This window comes from Thamnophis sirtalis, unplaced genomic scaffold (assembly GCF_051295495.1).
Source record: "Thamnophis sirtalis isolate CommonGarterSnake01/CBP01778 unplaced genomic scaffold, rThaSir2_p1.2 scaffold_14, whole genome shotgun sequence".
Lineage (NCBI taxonomy): Eukaryota > Metazoa > Chordata > Lepidosauria > Squamata > Natricidae > Thamnophis > Thamnophis sirtalis.
Window position 1 is genome coordinate 11,242,238 of NW_028261394.1, and position 24,889 is coordinate 11,267,126.

Sequence of the window (24,889 nt, forward strand, 5' to 3'; positions counted from 1 at the left end):
AAAGGAGATGGAAAAGGAGGGAGGAAGGCAGGACGGACAACTGCTGAGCCTTCCAAAAAGGCACTTGGGAAGATTGAACTCTGGATCCCTGCCTGAGGGTCTAATGGCACCCTCTTGGCATGGCTGGAGCCCAAAAGCTGCAGGGAAAACAAACTTGGGCAACAGATCGTACGATGAAGAATAGAATAGAACAAAGAACCAGGAATAGAAGAGAACAGAATAGAATAGAAATAAGGGTAGAATAGAATAGAATAGAATTAAGAATAGAATAGACTTAAGAGTAGAGTAGAATAGAATAGAATTAAGTGTGGAATAGAATTAGGAATAGAATAGAATAGAATAAAGAGTAGAATAGAATTAAGAGTAGAATAGAATAGATTAGATTAGAAAAGGAGAATAGAATAGAATAGAAATAATAGTAGAGTAGAGTAGAATAGAATAGAATTAAGTGTGGAATAGAATTAGAATAGAATAGAATAAAGAGTAGAGTAGAATAGAATATAATTAAATGTGGAATAGAATTAGGAATAGAATAGAATAGAATAAAGAGTAGAATAGAATAAAGAGTAGAATAGAATAGATTAGATTAGAAAAGGAGAATAGAATAGAATAGAAATAATAGTAGAGTAGAATAGAGTAGAATAGAATAGAATTAAGTGTGGAATAGAATTAGAATAGAATAGAATAGAATAGAATAAAGAGTAGAGTAGAATAGAATAGAATTAAGAGTAGAATAGAATAGATTAGATTAGATTAGAAAAGGAGAATAGAATAGAATAGAAATAATAGTAGAGTAGAGTAGAGTAGAATAGAATAGAATAGAATTAAGTGTGGAATAGAATTAGAATAGAATAGAATAAAGAGTAGAGTAGAATAGAATAGAATTAAGAGTAGAATAGAATAGATTAGATTAGATTAGAAAAGGAGAATAGAATAGAATAGAAATAATAGTAGAGTAGAGTAGAGTAGAATAGAATAGAATTAAGTGTGGAATAGAATTAGAATAGAATAGAATAAAGAGTAGAGTAGAATAGAATAGAATTAAGAGTAGAATAGAATAGATTAGATTAGATTAGATTAGAAAAGGAGAATAGAATAGAATAGAAATAATAGTAGAGTAGAGTAGAGTAGAGTAGAGTAGAGTTGAATAGAATAGAATCAAGAAAACTAACCACTCTTCTCAGTTCTGTGTTGGTCTGATTGCCTCTACAGTGGTAGTCAACCTGGTCCCTACCACCCACTAGTGGGCGTTCCAGCTTTCATGGTGGGCGGTAGGGGTTTTGTCCGATACTGAAGCACTTTCCTTTTTTTTTAATTTAATTGACTTTTTAAAAAAAATTCATAGCATTATTTAAAAACATTTTCATTAGGTTTCCATAAAATCACCGTTACTGTGGAACCGGTGGGCGGTTAGAAAATTTTACTACTAACAGAGATACAAAAGTGGGCGGTAGGTATAAAAAGGTTGACTATCCCTGCTCTAGAATATTGTAGGCATTATTTGTTTTAGGAAGGAACAGGAAAGTATCCAGGGAATAGCCTCAGAAGATCTTGAAAACAGTGTGTGCGTGTATGTGTGTGTGTATGCACTATATGTATATGTACCTACTACATACATACATACATATACATACATACATACGTACATACATACATACATACACATGCATATACATGAATAGAATAGAATAGAATAGAATAGAATAGAGAATCGGGAATAGAATAGAATAACAGAGTTGGAAGGGACCTTGGAGGTCTTCTAGTCCGACCCGCTTCTTAGGCAGGAAATCTGATATCACTTCAGATAATCTCTTCTTAAAAACTTCCAGTGTTGGAGCATTTACAACTTCTGGAGAGAACTGGGAATGTCTAGCTAAACGAAGAGAAGGACTGGGGGAAGACATGAGAGCAGTCTTCCAATATTTGAGGGGTTGTCACAGAGGAGAGGGGACTGACTTATTCTTCTACGCCTCTAAGGCCAGGACAAGGAGTAGCAGGGGGGAAACGTGCTGAAGAGAGATCCAACCTAGAACTAGGGGGAAAATGTTTGAGAGTGAGAACAATGAATCAATGGGACAGCTGTGGGTGCTCCATCACAGGAGGTTAACAATAGCAATAGCAGTTAGACTTATATACCGCTTCATAGGGCTTTCAGCCCTCTCTAAGCGGTTTACAGAGTCAGCATATCACCCCCAAAGTCTGGGTCCTCATTTCACCCACCTCGGAAGGATGGAAGGCTGAGTCAACCTTGAGCCGGTGAGATTAGAACCACTGAACTGCAGATAACAGTCAGCTGAAGTGGCCTGCAGTACTGCACCCTAACCACTGCGCCACTTCGGCTCCCCAGGTTTTCAAGAAGAGACTGGACAGCCATTAGTCTTACATGTGACTTATTTGCCACCCTCTGAGAACTTTCCAATGGAGGAAGAGGGCTTGAGATGTGGGAGAAAAAAACCCAACGAAACCTCTTCCGCAGAGCCACCTCAAAAAAAGGAGAAAGGCAAAATAAATAAATAAATTCCAGAAAGAAAAGTGAATCCAGCTGGCATTTGGCTGTTTTCCTCCTTTTCCACCCAGCTCTCTTTTCAGCCCGGCTTTTCTGCTCTTTGGGCCAAATTTCTGCTCGCTAAAACAACTCACTGCGGCACGAACGCGGGCCAAAAGGGAGCTCCAAATGTGAAGGAATGTAACGAGGTCCTCTCTGCCCCCACCCAACCTCTAATGCCTTGTCCACATTGGCCTTCCTGTTGTTGGTTACCCATTTGATGCGGTTAAGCGGCTGAGCCAAACTCCGGCAACCTTTCTGTGGCTGGATCCCTTCTTTCTCTAACTCCTCCGTTCCATAAATCAACGTCGGATGGAAACGGCCTCAAATGTACGTCTCCGTCCAGCCGTTACCAGGCTTGAGATTTGGAGCAACCTGACAGAAGGCGAGAAGAGGCAAAACGTCGAGGCAGAATGTAGCCTGTAAGATCTCAAATTGTGTGGTTGCTTTTGTATGACACACTTAAAGAACTGGGGCTGTGCACAGGCCACAAGCCGCAAGAGCTGCATGCAGGCCACAAGAACTAGGGGCTGTGCGCATGGCAATGTTCACACATGCCACATTTAGTTGGCTGGGCGTTTTGAGGGGGGAGGGGGGGGAAGAAGGTCTATTTCAGTGATTGCTCTGAACTAGGCTTCTCCAAAAAGCATCAGGCAAGAGTCCTGGTCTGGACAAAACCCCTTTTATGAAAGGAATGTGATTTCCTCTCCTTCACCTTCAGCAAAGGCTTCGCAAACAGTCTTTCAAAGGAGTATTTATGACCACAGACCTCATCTAGCTTGGAAAGCTGCCATGTAAATATTTTCCAAATGTGGTGCTGTCTGGGCACAGAGTCTCTGGGATTCACGGACAGATCTTCACACTCCTGAAATGAATCTAACGACCGAATGAATGAATTGTTTCCTGCAAAAGCCCCCTCCCCTTTCGCTCCTCTTTTATTTCCTATGGGAGGGGCCATTCACCATCCACCTGTGGCTTTACTCCCAAGTCGACCCGGATTTCTGAGTTATCCTTTTCTTCTGACAGCTCTGTGCATGCGCACACCGGGAACAGGCCCCAGCTGTTCTTCTGCCTCACTGCTGTCTAGCTGAGAACTTCCAGATGGCCTTGGCCCCGTATCTGCCTCTGACGCAGAGCCCTCATCTGAGCCTTCCCCAGCCTCCAGGACTGGTCCTTGCTGCTCCCCAACCTCATCACTTTCTGACTCGGCTGCTAGCTCCACTGACCGCTGGTGGGCCACAACAGTGATTGAGATTCAATGTATTGCAGGACCCCAGATAATGAGATAAAACATTAAACCAAGTTAGTGGGTTATATAGTCAGCTTGGGGATGGCATTGTTTGCAGAGACTGTTTGCATGAAATGAAATGGAAGGAAACCCTTTTTCGGTCAATGACTTGCAAGATTTTAAAAATATGGTAGAGGACAGGAAGGCCTGGAGGAACATTGTCCATGGGGTCGCGATGGGTTGGACACGACTTCGCAACTAACAACAACAAAGTTGTTAGCTCATTGCTATACTTCTTGACTGGATTAACTTGAAAGGCTGGTGTCTTCTCTGTTGTCTTGTGATGCCTTGAGCTCTGAGGCCTGTTTTTCCACTTGCCCCTGCATTTTGCAGAATTTCCTTGACAGATTCAAAGAATCGGTAAAGAATATTGCACAGGCTTGGTTAAGACGCTGAGCTTGTCAATCAGAAGGTTGGCAGTTCAGCAGTTCGAATCCCTAATGCCGCCTAGCGGAGTGAGCTCCCGTGACTTGTCCCAGCTTCTGCCAACCTAGCAGTTCGAAACAAGGTAAAAAATGCAAGTAGAAAAATAGGAACCACCTTTGGTGGGAAGGGAACAGCGTTGTGTGTACTGGATTAACTTGAAAGGCTAGTATCTTCTCTGTTGTCTTGTGATGCCTTGAGCTCTCGTGCCTGTTTTTCCACCTGACCCTGCATTTTGCAGTGTTTCCTTGACAGATTCAAAGAATCGGTAAAGAATATGGCACAGGTTTGTTTTTCTCCTTTTTTGGAGTGGGGGGGGGAGGAGTCAACAGTTGCCACCCAAACAGGAAAGAAAAAAAGAGGAAAACTGGGTTTCTCTGTCATGGTGTGTGAAAAGGAAGGGGAAGAGGAGAAGCAGAGGAGACAGGTCAGGAACCCACCTGGCCAAACGGGCAAATTTGCATGGGAAAATCGAAGGGAGCTACAGAGAGGCGCACTTCATTTTCAACCCTCGCTGGAAAAGGCCCCTCTTGGTCTCCACTGCAACGTCACCGACAAATGAGCTGACCCGCTTTCGTGACTGGCTGCCTTGTGCCCCAGACTAACTGGCAGGACTCTCTGCTGAATAAATAAAGCCTCGTGGATATCATCATAACGGGAGCTGGGTGCCCGATTCTGTCTCTGTTTTGCTCCGACGGTTGCTTTTCTTTTTCTCTTTTGCAAAGTGGAGATGACTATATTTGGAGCTCCTGAGCTCCTTGCTTAGTCTAAAATTCTGCAGGACGAGAGAAAGGGGAGGGAAGACATGGCAAGCCGAGACACCCAGAAAGAGAAAAAAAATTCTCGGGACGTTTAGTCCTCTGGAGTCCGAAGCCATAAAAGGTTTCCGTGTCACTTTCGGAAGATGGAAGTTGTCATTTCTTCAATTGGGCTCACCTGGGCTTTTATCAGCAGGCACACACAATAGAGGGATGCGGTGGTTGGGTGGCTAAGAAGCTGAGCTTGTCGATCAGAAGGTTGGCAAGTCAGCAGTTCGAATCCTTAATGCCGCCTAGCGGAGTGAGCTCCTGTGACTTCTCCCAGCTTCTGCCAACCTAGCAGTTCGAAAGCACGTAAAAATGCAAGTAGAAAAATAGGAACCACCTTTGGTGGGAAGGTAACAGTGTTCTGTGTACCTTCGGCATTTAGTCATGCCAGCCACATGACCACAGAGACGTCTTCGGACAGCGCTGGCTCTTTGGCTTTGAAACGGAGATGAGCGCCACCCCCTAGAGTTGGGACAAGCTCAGTGTCTTAGCCACTGAGCCACCGTGTCCCTTTATGATATACATATGATATACCGGATGCTAAATAAATAGATAAGCATCCCTTCCATTTATCGCAAGCTCATTTATGGAATCATTTTGTCACTTCGGTTGTGTCTTAGGGCCAGTGGTGGGTTTCAAATATTTTTGGAACCTACTCTGTGGGTGTGGCCTCCTTTGTGGGAGTGGCTTGCCGGCCATGTGACCTGGTGGGAGTGGCTTGCCGGCCATGTGTTTTCTTTCTTTCTTTCTTTCTTTCTTTCTTTCTTTCTTTCTTTCTTTCTTTCTTTCTTTCTTTCTTTCTTCTTTCTTTCTTTCTTTCTCTCTCTCTCTTTCCTTCCTTTTGTCTCTCTGTCCCTTTTTTCTTTTTTCTTTCATCTCTCTTTCACTTATTTTCTTTCTTTTTTCTTTCTTTCTTTCTTCCTTCCTTCCTTCCTTTCTTTTTCTCTCTGTGTCAGTCTGTGTGTGTGTGTGTGTGTGTGTGAGAGAGAGAGAGAGAGAGAGAGAGAGAGAGAGTATGTGTGGTGTGTGGCAGTGGTGGGTTTCAAAAATTCTGGAACCTCTTCTGTAGGTGTGGCCTGCTTTCCGGATCCACTGGTGTAACCTCTTCTAACCGGTTCGGTAGATTTGACGAACCGGTTCTACCGAATAGGTGCGAACTGGTAGGAACCCACCTCTGCTTAGGGCTCAATGCTAAAATGCCCTCCTCCATTTAAGAAAGACGACCGAAAAAACCCGTGGCTCACTCTACTATCCAGTTTGAGCCAAGGCTTGGTGATCTGGTAGGTTACCAAAAAAGGGTCAACGATCAGGTGATCCTTGTACTTTCAGATTGTGGGAAAGGATCTCAATCGTGTAGGATCAGTGTTCATTACTCAGTGAAATAAGTTTGACATCTCTTTGAGGTTAACTTCTTCTTCCAGATTTGCAAAGTAGACATTCTAAAAAAATGAGTTAACAAAAAATAAAAGCACAAAGCTTGAGGCCAGACAGAGAGATGATCTGAAGAGCACAAGAGAGGAAAATCAGGCCCTCATTACTGGAAGGATTCTTTTAAAAATGAAAAATGGCCTCTAAAGGAATAGCCTTGCTCCCAGATGCCAGAAAAACTTTACAACCATAAATTTACATTTCTGTTTGCATAATTATTATTATTTAAGTGTCACAAGATATAAACTCATCTGCTCGGTTAGCAAAACATGGTCTTAGCGTGCGTATGTAGGGGTGAAGATTTAGGCAATTGGTGGTAATGGCTTTCAGAGGGGAAAAAAATACTTTATATGGAATGGAAATTATTACAAGGGCTCTTTAGGAAAATTATAAAGTCCATTTCCCAAAAAGTTTACACCACACTTTTTCTTGCCCCAACAATTTGCTGCTTTGCGTTGCTTTCTCATTCTGATACTTCTCTCAATAACCAAGATCACGCGAAATGTTAATACTACTTTATAAGGCCTTGGTAAAAACCACACTTGGAATACAGCACCCAATTATGGTCACTGAAATATTAAAAAAGATATTAAGACTCTTGAAAAAATGCAGAAAAGAGCAAGAAAGATGATTAGGGGGCTGAAGGCTAAAATATATGAAGAACGGTTGCAGGAATTGAATGTGTTTCATTTAATGAAAAGAAGGACTAAGGGTGACATGATAGCAGTCTTCCAATATCTCAGGGGCTGGCACAAAGAAAGGGGGAGGGGGGGTTCAATCTATTTCCAAAGCACCTGAAGGCAGAACAAGAAGAAAGGGATGGAAACTAATCAAGGCATGAACCCACCTAGAAGTAAGGAGAAATTTCCTGACAGTTAGAACAATTAATCAGTGGAACAACTCACCTCCAGAAGCTGTGGGTGCTCCAATACTGAAGGTTTTTAAGAAGAGATTGGGCTGGAGAATAAAACATATGAAGAACGGTTGCAGGAACTGGGTATGTCTAGATTAAAGAAAAGAAGGACTAGGGGAGACATGATAGCAGTGTTCCAATAACTCAGGGGCTGCCACAAAGAAGAGGGAGTCAAGCTATTCTCCAAAGCCCCTAAGGTCAGGACAAGAAGCAATGGGTGGAAACTAATCAAGGAGAGAAGCAACCTAGAACTAAGGAGAAATTTCCCGAGAGTGAGAATAATGAATAAGTGGAACAAATTGCCTCCAGAAGTTGTGATTGCTCCAACACTGGAGGTTTTTAAGAAGAGACTGGACAACGATTTGTCTGAAAGGGTTTCCTGCTTGAGTAGGGGATTGGACTAAACGATCTCCAAGGTCCCTTCCAACTCTGGTATTCCATTATTCTGACTATCAACACTGAGTTTCTTTCCAGCAGAAAACAAAAGCCATCCCCCTCTCTTGATCCGTGGAAAAACATTTTCACTGGTCCCTATTGCCAAAAAGATGCCAGAAGCCACGGCACCAGGGATGAGTTCCTGCCAGTTCTAATTTCTTCTATAGAAGAGGTTCCACAAATCTACAGTGCCGTTTAGAACCGGTTCCAGCTCCCTCCCCCCGCCCAACCGCACATCATCAAGATGAAGAGCGAGAGGAGGAATTCTGGGAGTTGAAGTCCACAAGTTTTAAAGCTGTCAAGTTTGAACACCCCTGGGTTTTTTTTTCTAAAGGATTAGGGGTGCAAGTGTCTTGTAACTTGACAACTTTAAGACTTGCACACTTCAATGCCAGAGTTCCTAAGCCAACATTTTGGTTGCTAAGCAAGAGTGTTGTTAAGTGAGTTTCACCACATTTTACAAGTTGGCCACGCTCACCCAGTCACATGACTGCCAAGCCACTCCCACCCAGTCACATGGCTGGCAAGCCACTCCTACCTGGTTACATGGCCAGCAAGCCACTCCTACCCAGTCACATGGCTGGCAAGCCACTCCCACAAAGCAGGCCAAACCTACAGAAGAGGTTCTAAAAAGACATGAAACCCACTGCATTCACCTGCCTCTGTGGTAAGACTTAGAGCACGCTTTATGAAATCAAAATATAGTTTCTTTTGCAAGGCCTTTAAAAGTTGCCATCCTGCTAGCTAGACTGCAGAGTGAACTAGTCAAGAGAATGCTGCACCAAACTTCAAACACGATGGCCACAGAAGTCAAGCCCACTGCATCGTAGGAAAAAGGATGAATAAGTGATGTAAGGAGATGTAGGTCCCAGGGGAGAAACATGTGAGGTTTGTTAAAAAGTCAATAAGAGTCTAAATACTAAAAAGGCCAAGAGATGGTGGAGAGATAACAGAATATGTCTTAATACGGGATTTGTTTTACGAAGGGTTAGGAAAGAAAAGTAGAAATTAGAAATTTGGAAAATACTACTATCTATACTGCTGCATAATGCAATATATTATTACTATGTATACGTAAATATTAGAAGTTGAAAGATTATTACTATAAATGCTTAAATAGCATCATCAATAATAATAATAACAACAACAACAACAAAAAGGCATTTGACTCACTGCCACATAGTTGGATCATAAAATGCTTAGAAACAACTGGCATTAGCAAAAATATTACATCCTTTACTGAAAAGGCGATGAAACAATGGAGAACTGAGTTGGCAGTAGGGAATGAGATCTACGGAATGGTTAATATCAAGCGAGGAATTTTCCAGGGCGATTCACTTTCACCTCTTCTCTTCATCATCACAATGATCCCACTATTAGTAATCTTAAAAAAAATGAAATTAGGCTACCAAACAGCCAAAGAAGCTGAAAAAAATTCGCATTTACTATATATGGATGATTTGAAACCGTATGGAAAGTCAGAAATAGAAATCCAATCATTGACAAACACAGTCCGAGTATTCAGCACCGATATTTCAATGCAGTTTGGCATGGAAAAATGCGCCACTGTATTCATAAAAAGAGGCAAAATCACTGCATGTGAGGGAATTGAAATGCCCAATGGCCAACTAATTAAATGCAGCAGAAATGAAGCCTACAAATACTTAGGCATTCTGTAGTTGAATAACATCAAGCATGGAGAAGTAAAAACTATTGTCAGGCGAGAGTACACCAACAGAGTTAGGAAAATTTTGAAATGTAAATTGAGTGGTGGAAATACAATCAAGGCCATAAATACCTGGGCAATACCAGTTATAAGATAGACAGCTGGTATAGTTAACTGGACACAAGCTGATTTGGACATTTTGGACCGAAAAACCAGGAAACTAATGACAATGCACTACAGTTTACATCCACGTGGTGATACTGATAGACTGTACCTGCCCAGAAAATCAGGTGGCAGAGGATTATTACAAGTGAAGCAAACAGTTGAAGAAGAAAAACATGCACTGGCTGATTATTTAAAAGAAAGTCAAGAACATCTATTAATCGAAGTAAAGAACAAAAATCTACTGAAGGCCCAACAGACGAAACAAGAATACAGAAAAGATGTGATAAAATCAAGAATGGAGAGTTGGCAGAACAAAGCACTGCATGGCCAATTTCTGGAAAAAATAAAAGATAAAGTGGATAGTGAACAAACTTCATTATGGTTAACAACAGGTACATTAAAGAAAGAAACAGAGTCACTAATCCTGGCTGTGCAAGAACAAGCTATCCGCACAAATGCCATTAAGGCCAAAATCGAAAAATCCTTTGATGATGCCAAATGCAGACTTTGCAAAGAAGCTGATGAAACTGTTGATCACATACTCAGCTGCTGTAAAAAAATCGCACAGATTGATTATAACTTGTGGCACAATTCAGTAGCACAAATGATCCATTGGAATTTGTGCAAAAATTATAATATTTAAACAGCAACAAACTGGTGGGAACCTCAGCCTGAAAAAGTCACCGAAAATCAGATGGTCAAGATCTTGTGGGATTTCCATATACAAACTGACAAAATGCTGGCGCATAATACATCAGACATCACACTGGTTGAGAAAAATAAGGTCACAATCATAGACATCGCAATACCAGGTGATAGCAGGGTCGCCGAGAAGGAATGTGAAAAAATAGTAAAATACCAGGACTTAAAAATCGAAATTCAACAACTATGGCACAAACCAGCAGTGGTAATTCCAGTGGTAATTGGCACACTGGGTGCTATTCCAAAAGCACTGGAATTACATTTAAAACAGTTAAAAATTGACAAAATCACCATCAGTCAAATGCAAAAAGCCGCACTGCTTGGATCTGCACGCATATTATGAAAATACGTTACAACGTCCTAGGCCCCTGGGTGGGGCCCGACTAGTAACCAATGCCAAATCCGGCGAAACAACTGGCCGCTGCGATACAATTGTATAATAATAATATTAATAATAATAATAATGTAAATTGACCTGGACAATACACTGTTCACCAAGCACCTATGGATGTTAAAGGAAAAAAATATAAATCAAAATTTAAAAAAAAATTAAAAAAGAATGAACCGTCCCGTCTGTTTTTCAGTAGCGCCATTGCTACCCAACTCATGACTTTGGTTACTGTCCAAAAGCCAGCACTGATATCCTCATCCTTTTAAGGAAAGCTTTTATAGCCTGTTTACTAGAGCTGACAATATTTTTCGGGATCTGTTGAGTTGTCACTTGAGTCTCATCGTCGGGGGGATGTTTTATGGCTCTGTTTATTAATGCGATATATAATTTATGTTACTGGAGTGTAATAGGCTTTTGGCTGGGGACCAGGGTATAAAATATACAAGATTTGTGCAGAGGAACCTAATATGGATGTTTGTTGTGCTTGTACAAGTGTGGGTTCCCTTGAAGCGAAGGATTGTTTTCTAACCCGTAAAGAGCCTGTTTGGTTTGGGGGCTAAAGCACAAGGTTACCCTGTTTTCCTGAAGATAAGACCACCCTGGTTAATAAGCCCAATTGGGCTTTTGAGCACATGTGCTAAAATAAGCCCTCCCCCCAAAATAAGCCCTCCACAAAAATATTGCTACACAGCAGCAGCCATGAAGTAACCATGCTCACTGCCTCCTGCACCCCCAAAATAGTAACACCTCCCCGAAAATAAGGCCAAGTGCTTATTTTGGGGGTAAAACAAATAAGACCCTGTCTTATTTTGGGGGAAACACAGTAGAAAGCAAGGAGATTACGAGTTCAAGTCTCATCTTAGCTGTGAAAGCTAAGTGGCTGGGTGGCTTTGGGCCGACCCCTATCTCTCTCTCCCCAACTCACATCACAGAGTTGTTGTTGTGGAGAAAATACGAGAGAGGAAAGTTACATTGGATAAGTTTGCTGCCTTGAGTTATTTGTAAAAATAATAAAGGCGGGATATATAATCAATCCTGAGAGTCCTTTGGACTGCAAGGCGATCCAACTGGTCAGTCCTAGAGGAGATCAACCCTGACTGCTCTTTAGAAGGCCTGAAGAGGAAACGCAAATCCTTTGGCCACCTAATGAGAAGAAAGAAGGACTCCCTGGAGGAGAGCCTCATGCTGGGAAAGACTGAGGGCTAAAGAAGAAGGGGACGGCAGAGAAGGAGGTGGCTGGATGGAGTCACCGAAGCAGTCAGTATGAGCTTAAATGAACTCCAGAGGATGGTAGAGGACAGGAAGGCCTGGAGGAATGTGGTCCATGGGGTTGCAATGGGTCAGACACAACTTCGCAACTAACAACAACAACGTAATCAATCAAACTAACAAAGAAATACATACATGATACATATATACACACACACACACACAGTACATAATGGTTTCCCTGGCGTTTTTTGCAGACAATTTTCTCCCTGTTCCAATTAAAACAGTTAGCAGTTAACAGCACAGTTAGCAATAGCAATAGCACTTAGAAATTGTATTCCACTTCACGGTGCTTTTACAGCCCTCTCGAAGTGGTTTACCGAGTCAGCCTCTTGCCCCCAACCATCTGGGTCTTCATTTTACTGACCTCGGAAGGATGGAAAGGTAGGTCAATCTTGAGCCAGCGAGACTTGAACTGCTGGCAGTTGGCAGAATTAGTCTACAATACTGCATTCTAATCACTGTACACCATGGAAGGAAGGGAAGGAAGGAAGGAGAAAAGGAAGAGCAACAGCACTTAGACTTATATACCGCTTCACATTGCGTTACAGCCCTCTCGAAGCGGTTTACAGAGTCAGCCTCTTGCCCCCAACAATCTGGGTCCTCATTTTACTGACCTTGAAAGGATGGAAGGATAGGTCAACCTTGAGCCGGTGAGACTCAAACTGCTGGCAGTTGGCAGAATTAGCCTACAATACTGCATTCTAATCACTGTACACCATAGAAGGAAGGAAGGAAGGAATGAAGGAAGGAAGGAAGGAAGGAAGGAAGGAAGGAAGGAGAAAAGGAAGAGCAATAGCACTTAGACTTATATACCACTTCACGGTGCTTTACCGCCCTCTCTAAACGGTTTACAGAGTCAGCCTCTTGCCCCCAACAATCTGAGTTCTCATTTTACCAACCTCAAGGGAATCGAAGGCCCAGTCAACCTTGAGCCGGGTGAGATTTGAACTGTCAAATTGCAGTCAGTCGGCAGTCAGCAGACTTAGCCTGCAATACTGCCTTCTCACCATTGCGCCGCTGCAGCTCATTGCACCTCTCAGTGATATGACTCATTGGCCACTGCATGTAGGGATCGTCTTAAGCTTAGGCCTCAAGCATCAAATGCTTGCCAATGTATCAGGTAAGCATATGGAGCTGGAGCTCCATATGAAGCTGCTAAACAATGTCTATAGATTTTTCAAATATGTGCAGCAGGGACATTTGCAAGAGAAGAGTGAAAAAAATGTGAAAGTGACTAGATGGAAGACCATGCAGTAAAGACCATGATTTTTGGCTATTTCTGAAGAGGCCCATAAATCATCAGATTGGGTTGCTCTGATTTTGGGGATATTATAAATTGGAATTCCTGGGTCGTGGCATTAGCTGGAGAGACTGTAAAAGCTACTCGATTTATTTATTTATTTTTAAAAAAATTACAACCTCTATTTCCTAGCGAAGGGATAGAGGGAGGGAGGAAGAAAGGAAGGGAGAGGGGGAACAAGAAAGAGAAAGAGAGAGGGAAGGAAGGAGATAAAACGAAAGAGAAAGAAAAAAGAAGGAAGGAAGATGATAGAGGGAAGAAAGAATAGATGAAGAAAGGAGGGAGAAAGAAAGAAAGATGAAGAGAGGGAGGGAGAGAGGAAGGAAGGAAGATAAGAGAGGTAAGGAAGAACAGAGAAAGAAAGAAGGAGGGAGAACAAAGAAAGAGGAAGAGGGAGGGAGAGAGGGAGGGAGAGAGAAAGGAGGGAGGAAGAGAGAGGTAAGGAAGAACAGGGAAAGAAAGGAGGGAAGAAGAAAGAAAAAAGAGGGAGAGAGGGAGGGAGGAAGATGAGAGAGGTAAGGAAGAACAGAGAAAGAAAGAAGGAGGGAGAAAGAAAGAGGAAGAGGGAGGGAGAGAGGAAGGCAGCTAGACAGACAGGAAGGAAGAAGAGAGAGGTAAGGAAGAACAGGGAAAGAAAGGAGGGAGAAAGAAAGAAAAAAGAGGGAGAGAGGAAGGCAGTTAGACAGACAGGAAGGAAAGAAGGAAGGAAGGAAGCCATAAAGATTTTATTTAAAAATAAACTTATGAAAAACAGGAAATGCTTTCTGTAATTGGTAACTTAATGAGCATTTTTCTTTAAAGTTTCCATTTCTTACAAGTACTCATTCCAGGTTTCACAATGATCTTGACTCCATATTTCCATAAACACAGAAAAATGGGGAAACAGCCACCAGGGTTCATCTGATGTGGCTAAAAGTTGAGGTACCTAATAGTTTTACAAACATGTCTTAGTAAGTTTCCAAAAAAAGTCCTTTTGGAAGGATTTTTTTTAAAAAAACCCAGAAATACCAGAAACATTAGAAATATTGAACAGGAAATATATTTTCTGCCCCATGTCAGCAGCATTTTAATGCTACAATGCATCCTTACATTTATTTTTGCCTGCAAAAATATAGATGGCCACTAGTGGGCAGCTTAGAGAGCTGATCATATCTCTTTGCTGCCATCTAGCAGTGGTCTCAGTGGAACAGCCCAGATTTGATAGCCCTTTTCATCTGCTGCTTTAAAGCAGCAATGCCTGACTCACTGGTTACTAAACGGGCAATTTATCCAAAGCCAGTTTAAGGGCATCTGGGATTTGTTCATTTTCTGTGGTGATTTCGCACTACCTGCCTGTGCTCTTAAAGGTAAAGGTTCCCCTCCCACATATGTGCTAGTCGTTCCCGACTCTAGGAGGCAGTGCTCATCTCTGTTTCAAAGCCGAAGAGCCAGCACTGTCCGCAGACGTCTCAATGGTCATGTGGCCGGCATGACTCAACACTGAAGGCGCACAGAACGCTGTTTCCTTCACACCAAAGGTGGTTCCTATTTTGCTACTTGAATTTCTTACGTGCTTTAGGTTGGCAGAAGCTGGGACAAGTAATGGGAGCTCACTCCGTTATGCAGCGCTAGGGATTCGAACTGCCGAACTGCCAACTTTTCTGATCGTCAAGCTCAGCATCTTAGCCACTGAGCCACCACATCCCATGTGTTCTTAGAATGTGCCTAAAGCAGAATAGCAAAGTTGAGAAAGGGCTGGGGAACAGATTCCTTTACTGCTTTGTATGTGTGTAGCAGATGGGACTCCTGCCTTTGTGATGGAAGAGGAAAGAACTATTTTTACATCAGGATAGCAAAATGGCAGCATATGCAAATACAAGGAACAGAGAAGAGAAGAGAAGGAAAAACAGTGAAACAAGTGTGTGTATATGTATAATATGTGTGTGTATGTGTGCACATATCTATCTATCTATCTATCTATCTATCTATCTATCTATCTATCTATCTATCTATCTATCTATCTATCATCTATCTATCTATCTATCTATCTATCTATCATCTATCTATCTATCATCTATCTATCTATCATCTATCTATCTATCTATCTATCTATCTATCTATCTATCTATCTATCATCTATCTATCTATCTATCCATCTATCTATCTATCATCTATCTATCTATCTATCATCTATCTATCTATCTATCTATCTATCTATCTATCTATCTATCTATCTATCTATCTATCTGTACATGTATGTGAATATAACTGTATGTGTATATGTCCTGTCCTGTCCTGTCCTGTCCTGTCCTGTCCTATCCTATCCTATCCTATCCTATCCTATCCTATCCTATCCTATCCTATCCTATCCTATCCTATCCTATAAATGGAAATGGGTATGTCTAGTTTAATGAAAAGGAGGACTAAGGGTGACATGACAGCAATCTTCCAATGTCTCAGGGTCTACCCCAAAGAAGAGGGAGTCAAGCTATTCTCCAAAGCACCTGAAGGCAGGAAAAGAAGCAATGGGTGGAAACTAATCAAGGAGAGAAGCAACCTAGAACTAAGGAGAAATTTCCTGACAGAACAATTAATCAGTGGAACAAACTGCCTCCAGAAGTTATGGAGAGAAGAGATTGGAAGAGATCTAAGAAGAGATTGGACAACCTTTTGTCTGAAGTGGTTTAGGGTTTCCTGCCTAGGCAAGGGGTTGGACTAGAAGACCTCCAAGGTCCCTTCTAACTCAGCTATTCTGTTATCCCATTGTATCGTACCCTACCCTACCCTACCTGTTGGCCTTAAAAACTTGGCTCTCCTTTAGACCTTGAGTTATGTCGATGGGAGGTCTTTTTTCTCTATTCTTCTCTTTGCTCAGGCAAGGGGGGGGGGATGTGGGGGAGGGAAGCGGTCGTGGTTCCTGCCAGAGGAAAGGATCTTTTGGATTTTATTTTGAATTGTATTCCAGGGATATATTCAGCTGCCCTGAGTTGCTGGAACTTGTGAAGGCTGGGGTTAGACTTGTGATTAATGAAAAGAAAAGAAAAAATGGAAGAGATTTTTGGATACGTCTTTGTGCTCAAATCATTTTAACGGAAGACCGTATTGCAAAAGAGAACTTTTTAATGGAGTGGGGGCCCGAAAGTCCAAGATGACACAATGGAATATTCATCGCAAAGAGACGGCTTGATAAAACCGATGCTGGACGGGCATCAGAGGAACTCAAGCCATGCAACCCTTTGGCGATTCTGGAGCTGTCTGTTGCATTTCCTATCCAATTCTCCTTTAAACTTTCCCAGAGCCTTTGTGCAATCAACGTGATTTGGAGGCTGGCTCTCAGGAAGCCTGAGAAATGCCCAAATTTGACCTTTCTTATAAACAGGTGCCTTTTTTTTGCAGCAAGCATCGCCCATCGCGGGCCTGGCTACATCCCAAGAAGGCATTAATAAAAAGCCAGGTGAGTGAAGACCCCCCCCCCCCTTGGTCCGAAGGAGAGGAAAACAGCTGCTGCTTGACTTGACAAGGGGGGACTTATCTTGGAAGGCTGGAGGGCAGGAGGCCAAAAGAGAAAGCCACTATTTTCAAAGGATCCGTGAGCATCCTTCATTGCCTTCCATTAATCCCGTGTCGAAATCCACCTTCCAATCTCTCAGGTGTTTTCCCTGCCCCGCTGATGGAAGTTTCATGTTCGCCTGTTGATTTCTTCTCCCAGCGCTTCAGGCTGCGAGGAGGGGCACCAAAATATCAAGAGAGTCAAGATGGCTATCATGACTCCCCCCTCTCTCTTTTTGGGGTCTCTGATGCACCTGCGAAACACTCCTGGCTTTCTTTTCTATTTCCTTTGGTGCTGGACTGGAAGCTTGAATTAATGAGAGGAGGGGAAGGGTAGGTGGGCTTTTGGCTCATTTTCCCCCTTCCACAAAGAAGGATTTCATAGGGTGACCAAAATGTACCCTGTTTCCCTGAAAATAAGACCCGCCTGGTTAATAAGCCCAATTGGGCTTTTGAGTGCATGCACTAAAATAAGCCCTCCCTCGAAAATAAGCCCTCCCTGAAAATATTGCAATAGAGGAGCAGCCATGAGGTGACCATGCTCGCCACTTTCTGCACCTCAAAAATAATAAGACCTCCCCAAAAATATTGCAACACAGCAACAGCCATGAGGTGACCACGCTCGCCGCTTTCTGCACCTCAAAAAGAATAAGACCTCCCCAAAAATAAGGCCAAGTGCTTATTTGGGGGGGGTCAAAAGAAAATAAGAACCCGTCTTATTTTCGGGGAAACACGGTAGGTTTAATCTATGCTGTTGTGGTCCCTGTGATTGTGAAAGTTGGACCTTAAAAAGCAAGGCAGGAAGAAAAGTGACACTATTGAGCTTTGGTCCTGGAGAAGGCATAATTCTTGGACAATAAAGGTGGCCAGCCAGCAAGTATTGAAGCACATAGCACCATATAAGTCACTGGAAGGCAAAATCACAAAGCTGCATCTCTCACTTACTTTGACCATGTCATGCTGTGACCTAGTGCAGTGTTTCTCAACCTTGGCAACTTGAAGATGTCCGGACTTCAACTCCCAGAATTCCCCAGCCAGCATTCGCTGGCTGGGGAATTCTGGGAGTTGAAGTCCGGACATCTTCAAGTTGCCAAGGTTGAGAAACACTGACCTAGTGTATTCTACAGAATTAACTAATGGTGGCTTGTAAACATTTGTCTGATGTGGTCCAGGGTTTCCTGCCTGAGCAGGGGGTTGGACTAGAAGACCTCCAAAGTCCCTTCCAACTACTCTACTCTACTCTACTCTACTCTACTCTACTCTACTCTACTCTACTCTACTCTATTCTACCCCACTCCACTCCACTCTATCCTACCCTACCCTACTCTACCCTACCCTACCCTATGCCATGCCATGCCATGCCATTCTTATAAAAAGAAAAGAAAATAGGGCAAATTGCCATAGCTAAGATCTCTTGGTTTTGGCTTCCATTAACTTTGTTGAAATATTTTCACCAGCCCAATTTGGCATCGCCTTTCTATGCCTGTCTCTGTTTGCACAATATAAAAGAGAAAGACCGAGCAAGTTTTGCACATCTGGTTTATTTCTCCTGCTTTTTTCCCCCCCTTTCCTTTAGTGTTTTTGGACAGGAATATTTTTGTTTTAAGAGAGATGTAACTTAATTAGGTGTTACGGCTACAAGCCTTTTTACTGGTGAATTCCTTCAGGACTGTTCGTGCAGGAACTGGATTAGGGGATGTGACATAGAGCATTTGGGGAACCTGTGATGGGCTTGGGCATCTGGCCAGCACTGGGAGAGCAAAACTGGCATGAGAAGCTGGGCATGAGGGCCCATAGCTATGGAGTCCACATAAGCACGTGCAGATTGGATCACATGAAATGGTAAGGAAGGTTTATGATCCTGTCGTAAAGATAAAGGTTCCCCTCACACATGTGTGCTAGTCATTCCAGACTCTAGGGGGCGGTGCTCATCCCCGTTTCAAAGCCGAAGAGCCAGCGCTGTCCGAAAATGTCTCCGTGGTCATGTGGCCAGCATGACTCAACACCGAAGGCGCATAGAACGCTGTTCCCTTCCCACCAAAGGTGGATCCTGTTTTTCTACTTGCATTTTTACGTGTTTTTGAACTGCAAGGTTGGCAGAAGCGGGGACAAGTAACGGGAGCTCACTCCGCTACGCGGCGCTAGGGATTCGAACCGCCAAACTGCCGACCTTTCTAATTGACAAGCTCAGTGTCTTAGCCACTGAGCCACCGGGTCCCTCTGAAAAATATATACAATACAGTATATTTTCTTTTGGTGCCGATTTCATGAGCAATCACACTTAACTTGTTTATAATTTACTTCCCCCCCCCTTTCCCTCTTCTTTTTTGCCTTTTGCCATTGATTTGTTTTTGTTTCTTTCGTTCTTGTTGCATCCTCTTCTTTTTAAACATTTGTTTATAGTTTGTGGGTTTTTTTGTATTTTGGACGGTAATGAATTGGTGTCTTTCTCTGTGTTTGTGTATTTTTTTCCCCTCCAAACTTGCCATAAAACAAATAAAGTTAAATAAATAAAGGAAGGAAAATAGGCCCAATGACCTTTCTCTTAGTCAAGATTCCTACTCGGCAAATTTTGCTGCTCAGCCTAAAGTCTCGGTTTGAACTAGGGCTGAACTTAACTTCGTTTTTTCCCCAGGGATATATTAACTCTGTTCCTTTGCTTATTTTTAATGCTTAAGTTTTTAATGTTTAAGTTTGGAATTATTCATATAATCTCTAATACACGGGCCTGGGTGTTGCCTTAAGGGTAGACTAGGAACTAGGACGCAGTGGCTCAGTGTTAAGATGCTGAGCTTGTCAATCAAAAGGCCGGCAGTTCGGCGGTTCGAATCCCTGGTGCCGCATGACGGAGTGAGCTCACGTTACTTGTCCTAGCTTCTGCCAACCTAGCAGTTCGAAAGCACGTAAAAAATGCAAGTAGAAAAATAGGGCCCACTTTTGGTGGGAAGGTAACAGCATTCCGTGTGCCTTCAGCATTTAGTCATGTCGACCACATGGCCACGGAGACGTCTTCGGACAGCGCTGGCTCTTTGGCTTTGAAACAGAGATGAGCACCGCCCCCTAGAGACAGGAACGACTAGCACTTATCTGCAAGGGGAACCTTCACCTTTACATGTAGGAGCTTAAAGCAAAATCAAAGGGTCAAAGTAAAGAAAATAAAAACCGAACCAATAAAATAAAATCATATGAAGGCTGTCCCTCCCTCCCTCAACAGGAGGCTACTGAGTTTAAAGGTTATTTTGGAAACATATGGAGGGTCGATGAGGAACAGGAGGAGACCAAAAAGCAACGTTGGGGTTGTCTACAAGGAGGGGCAGCTTGAAAATTGGGGGCATTTGCTGGAAGAGGTTGGAACACCTGAAAAATGGAACTCTTGAAACAAACAGAGCTCTGTTACTACGTCCTTCAAAGAATCTGACACACCTGCTGTGGGCTTAAGCTCGAGAGATGAAATGACTGGTTGTATTGGGTGGGGGGAGAGAAAGAAGGGGGGAGAAGGGGGGGAGGACCAGAACTCCATCAAGGCCACCTCAAGGTACTTTCCAAGGTCAAGAGGCCCCTGTCTCTTCTCTGGATAGGAGCCAACTGGCTGGAATTAAGAATCTTCCACTATGACCAGGGATTTGAAGGGTTCATGGTCCCAGTATCTTCTCTGCTCCCTAATATTTTCTGTTCTCATCGGCTCCCTCACTTCCTTGGATCTGCCAAGAGCAGGGGTCTCAAAACTTGGCAACTTTTAAGACTTGTAGACTTAATCTTCCAGAATCATTGCTGGCTGGGGACTTCCGGGAGTTGAAGTCTGCAAGTCTTAAAAATTGCCAAGCTAATCTTGTGGGGGCCTTCAAACTTGGCAACTTTAAGACTTGTGGACTTCAATTTCCCATGGTAGCTGGGGAATTCTGGGAGTTGAAGCCCACAAGTCTTAAAGTTTGAAGACCCCCCTGGTCTTAAAGGTTGCCATAGCACTAGCACTAGCAATAGCAGTTAGACTTATATACCGCTTCATAGGGCTTTCAGCCCTCTCTAAGCGGTTTACAGAGTCAGCATATCGCCCCCACAGTCTGGGTCCTCATTTCACCCACCTCGGAAGGATGAAAGGCTGAGTCAACCTTGAGCCGGTGAGATTAGAACCACTGATCTGCAGATAACAGTCAGCTGAAGTGGCCTGCAATACTGCACCCTAACCACTGTGCCACCTCGGCTCATGTTTGTGTTGTGGCCCACCAGCGGCCAGCAGAGCTGGTGGCAGACTCAGACAGTGAGGAGGTTGGGGAGGAACCTGGGCCAGTCCTGGAGTCTGGGGAAGGCTCTGATGAGGGCTCTGCTTCGGAGGCAGAGATGGGGCCAGAGCCGTATGCCAGTTATCAGCTGCCTTCAGAGTCGGAGGTCAGTGGGGCAGAAGAACAGCTGGAACCTGTTGCCGATATGCGCAGGCGCAGAGCTGCCAGGAGAAGAGAACAGCTAAGGAACAAGAGCCCATTCAGAAGTAAAGACACAGGTGGACGATGAATGGCCCCTCCCATAGGGAATAAAGAGGCGCGAAAGGGGAGGGGAGTTTGCAGGAGACTAGTTCAATTCATTAGGTTGAAGATCTGGGTTCCACCACAAAACCGCGGTAGACTAAAGCACGCTCGACGAAAGCGCATACCTGACGTCATCACAGCGCGACGAAAACAGCACGCTGTGAGCGGTAAAGTTAAAATTAAAGCGTAAACCTAAACCTAACCCCCCCAAACCTAACCCTAAACCTAACCCTAAACCTAACCCTTAACCTAACGCTAAACCTAACGCTAACCCTTAACCTAACCCTAACCCTAACCCTAATGCTTAACGTAACCCTTACCTTTACGTGAATCGGCTTGCTTTAAAAGCGCTTTTTAAAGCGCCCTTTTTTCTCTGCGGTCGTATTTGTCGCGCTGCTGATGACGTCAGGTGCGCGCTTTAGTGGACCGCGGTTTTGTCGTGCCACGAAGATCTGTTCCTGACTTCGTGCCAAGTAATTGCTGCTACAGCGTGGTGTTTGGAAGATATCGACCTGGCAGCTCTCCAAGCCTGATCAAGGTCTGTAGTTGTGAAATCTCACGAAAGACTGTTTGCCGGGACTTTGCTGGAGAGGAATTCCCTTTCACCTAAATAAAGGTGGTTTTATCAGGACGAGGAGTCGGCTTCGTGATCTTGGGAAGCCTAGGTCAGGGCGGACCCCTGACCAAGAGGAACAACCGAGGGCAAGGCCGATGCTTTTAACGAAAGCCTAAACCTGAGTGAGGAGGGATGATGTTGACCTGACTTGCTCCATCCCAACACATCGCAGTCGGGTTTATTTACTAAAGTGAATTCCATTTCTAAATGTCAGCATGTTAAGAAAGCAGCAAACCATAGAGAACAGAACATAACAATTGTCTGCAATGGAAGACGCTTTGGGCGACGTCGTTGCCAAATCGGGTTATTCAAAACACTCGTTCTCTGACACACATGTCAACAAGAAACAGCAACTGGATTTGAAGAGTTGGCTAATCACTATTGGACAATGTAATTCTCGCATTTCAAGAGACTACAGGCAGCTGCTCATAATCTGCTTGGGGAACGATCCAACAAGCATTCCAGTGGTGTGTCTTGATTCCTTGGGCCTTGTTACAAATGACTCCTCATCTACAACTTCTCTGCTGATTAGTTTGAGATTGTTTCTTGCTCCCATGTGCAAACAAAGCTTATTGAGAATTGAACCTCACTGTTCTGACACCATATTTGAAAACAATGGATATTTCCTACCAATACAAAATAGCATCTCAGGATGAAAGATCCCACGTTAGATCTCTTCTCTTCTGTACCAATTTCTGGTTTTAATTACGTGCTATCAAGTCACTTTGGACTCCTAGCCACCTGATAAGTAGATCTTCTCTGAGATAATCTGTCCCTAACCTGTTCTTTCAAGTCTTCCAATGGTGCACACCATGTTCCTCTATCTTGCTACTTGTTGTTCTGACCTAGGCTTCCCAAGAGCACAAAGCAAATTCCTTGTCCCGACAAAAAACCTTTTTATGAATTGACGGTGAATTCTGCTCATTCACCTCCAGCAAAGTCTTTCAAGGGAGGATTTACGGTCACAGACCTTATCTGGCTTGGAGAGCTGACAGGCCAATATCTGCAGAACTTGGCAAGGAGTCTCAGAGAGTCACGAACAGAGGTGGGTTGCTCCTGGTTCAGTCCGGATTGGGCAAACCGGTGGTAGCGGTGGAAGGAGGCTCTGCCCACCCACCCCCGGACGTTTCTGTACATGTGCAAAAGAAAAAAATTGGCAAGTTGCCGCTGATCACGAACCAATTAAGTAATTGTCTCCTGCAAACTCTACTCCCCTTTTGCTCCTCTTTTATTTCCTCTAGGAGGGATCATTCACCGTCCACCTGTGCCCTTCCTCCCAAGTCGACCCTTGTTCCTTAGCTGTTCCCTTCATCTGGCAACTCTGCGCATGCGCACACTGGGAACAGGCTCCAGCTGTTTGTCTGCCTCATTGATGTCTGACTCCGTAGGCAGCTGATAACTGTCAGATGGCCCTGGCCCCCTCTCTGCCTCCGACACAGAGCCCTCATCAGAGCCTTCCCCAGACTCCAGGACTGGCCCAGGTTCCTCCCCAACCTCCTCACTGTCTGAATCTGCTGCCAGATCTCCTGACTGCTGGCGGGCCACAACCCTATACCCAGGTTGGTGGGTTAAAAGGGGAGAGGAGGAGAGAGAGAAAGAGAGAGAGAGAGAGAGAGAGAGAGAGAGAGAGAGAGAGAGAGAGAGAGAGAGAAAGAGAGAGAAGGGGGAGGACAGGCCCATGTTCCTCCCCAACCTCCTCACTGTCCGAATCTGCTGCCAGATCTGTTGGCCACTGGTGGGCCACAACCCCATATCCAGGTTGGTGGGTTAAAAAGGGGAGAGGGGGAGAAAGAGAGAAGGAGAAAGAGAGAGGGAGGGAGAGAGAGAAAGAGAGAGAGAGAGAGGGAAGGAAGGAAGAAATATTTGGGAACATTTGGCAAAAAGCAACAGACATATATTTGAACAAGGAGCAGGGTGTGTAGAGAGAAAACCACAGATAAATCTGCCGACTACTTAGCAGACTTCCTCCGCTGAATTTACCAAAGCTCCTCACTCTGTTTGTTTTATATTTTTCCAACCAAAACTCTTGTAAGAGCTTCAGTGTACATTCTGACAAAATTTGCATGTGTTCTTTTTGGAATGTAACCTGGAAGGACGATTTACTGAAACCAATACCTTGCTTCCACCCTTTTCCTGACATATTCCTTCTTTGATGTCCCTCCTTGCGGTACCTAACAGCCCAGGCGTGGGAGGACGTGGTAGCTTTGCATTATTTTCTGCTCCACCGTCTCTCTAGATGGTCGGAAAGCTTTATAACAGCCACATTTTTAATCCCATCCCTAATGTTACAAAACAGGAGCTCAAAGCCTAAATTATAACACCCTCCCTGGATATTGGGTCTTTATTTTTGTAGCCCAGGAGAGCTGATCCATGGCTTATCTTCACCTCTATCCAGAGGTGGGTTCCTACCAGTTCACACCAGTTCGGTAGAACCGGTTCATCAAATCTACCGAACCGGTTAGAAGAGGTTCCACCAGAAGGCAGGCCACACCTACAGAAGAGGTTCCAAAAATTTTTGAAACCCACCACTGACACACACACAGACAGACAGACAGACAGACTCACACACAGAGAGAAAGAGAAAGAAAGGAAGAAAGGAAGAAAGAAAAAAAGAAAAAAGAAAGAAAAAGTGAGAGAGAGATTAAAGAAAAAAAGGAAAAAGGGACAGAGACACAAAAGGAAGGAGAGAGAGAGAGAGAGAAAGAAAGAAAGAATGAAAGAAAGAAAACACATGGCCAGAAAGCCACTCCCACCAGGTCACATGGCCGGCAAGCCACTCCCACAAAGGAGGTCACACCCACAGAGTAGGTTCGAACATTTTTTGAAACCCACTACTGCCTATATCCTAATAATGCCCTTTAAGTGGCAATATACAATTGTAAGCCAAA

General features: G+C 43.7%; 1 protein-coding gene across 1 annotated transcript in view; it reads right to left on the reverse strand.

The window, feature by feature from the left end:
• Window positions 1-24,889, reverse strand: part of NTN3 (netrin 3) — a 91,020-nt gene that overhangs the window by 6,546 nt on the left and 59,585 nt on the right. The gene's annotated exons all lie outside the window — the stretch shown is intronic.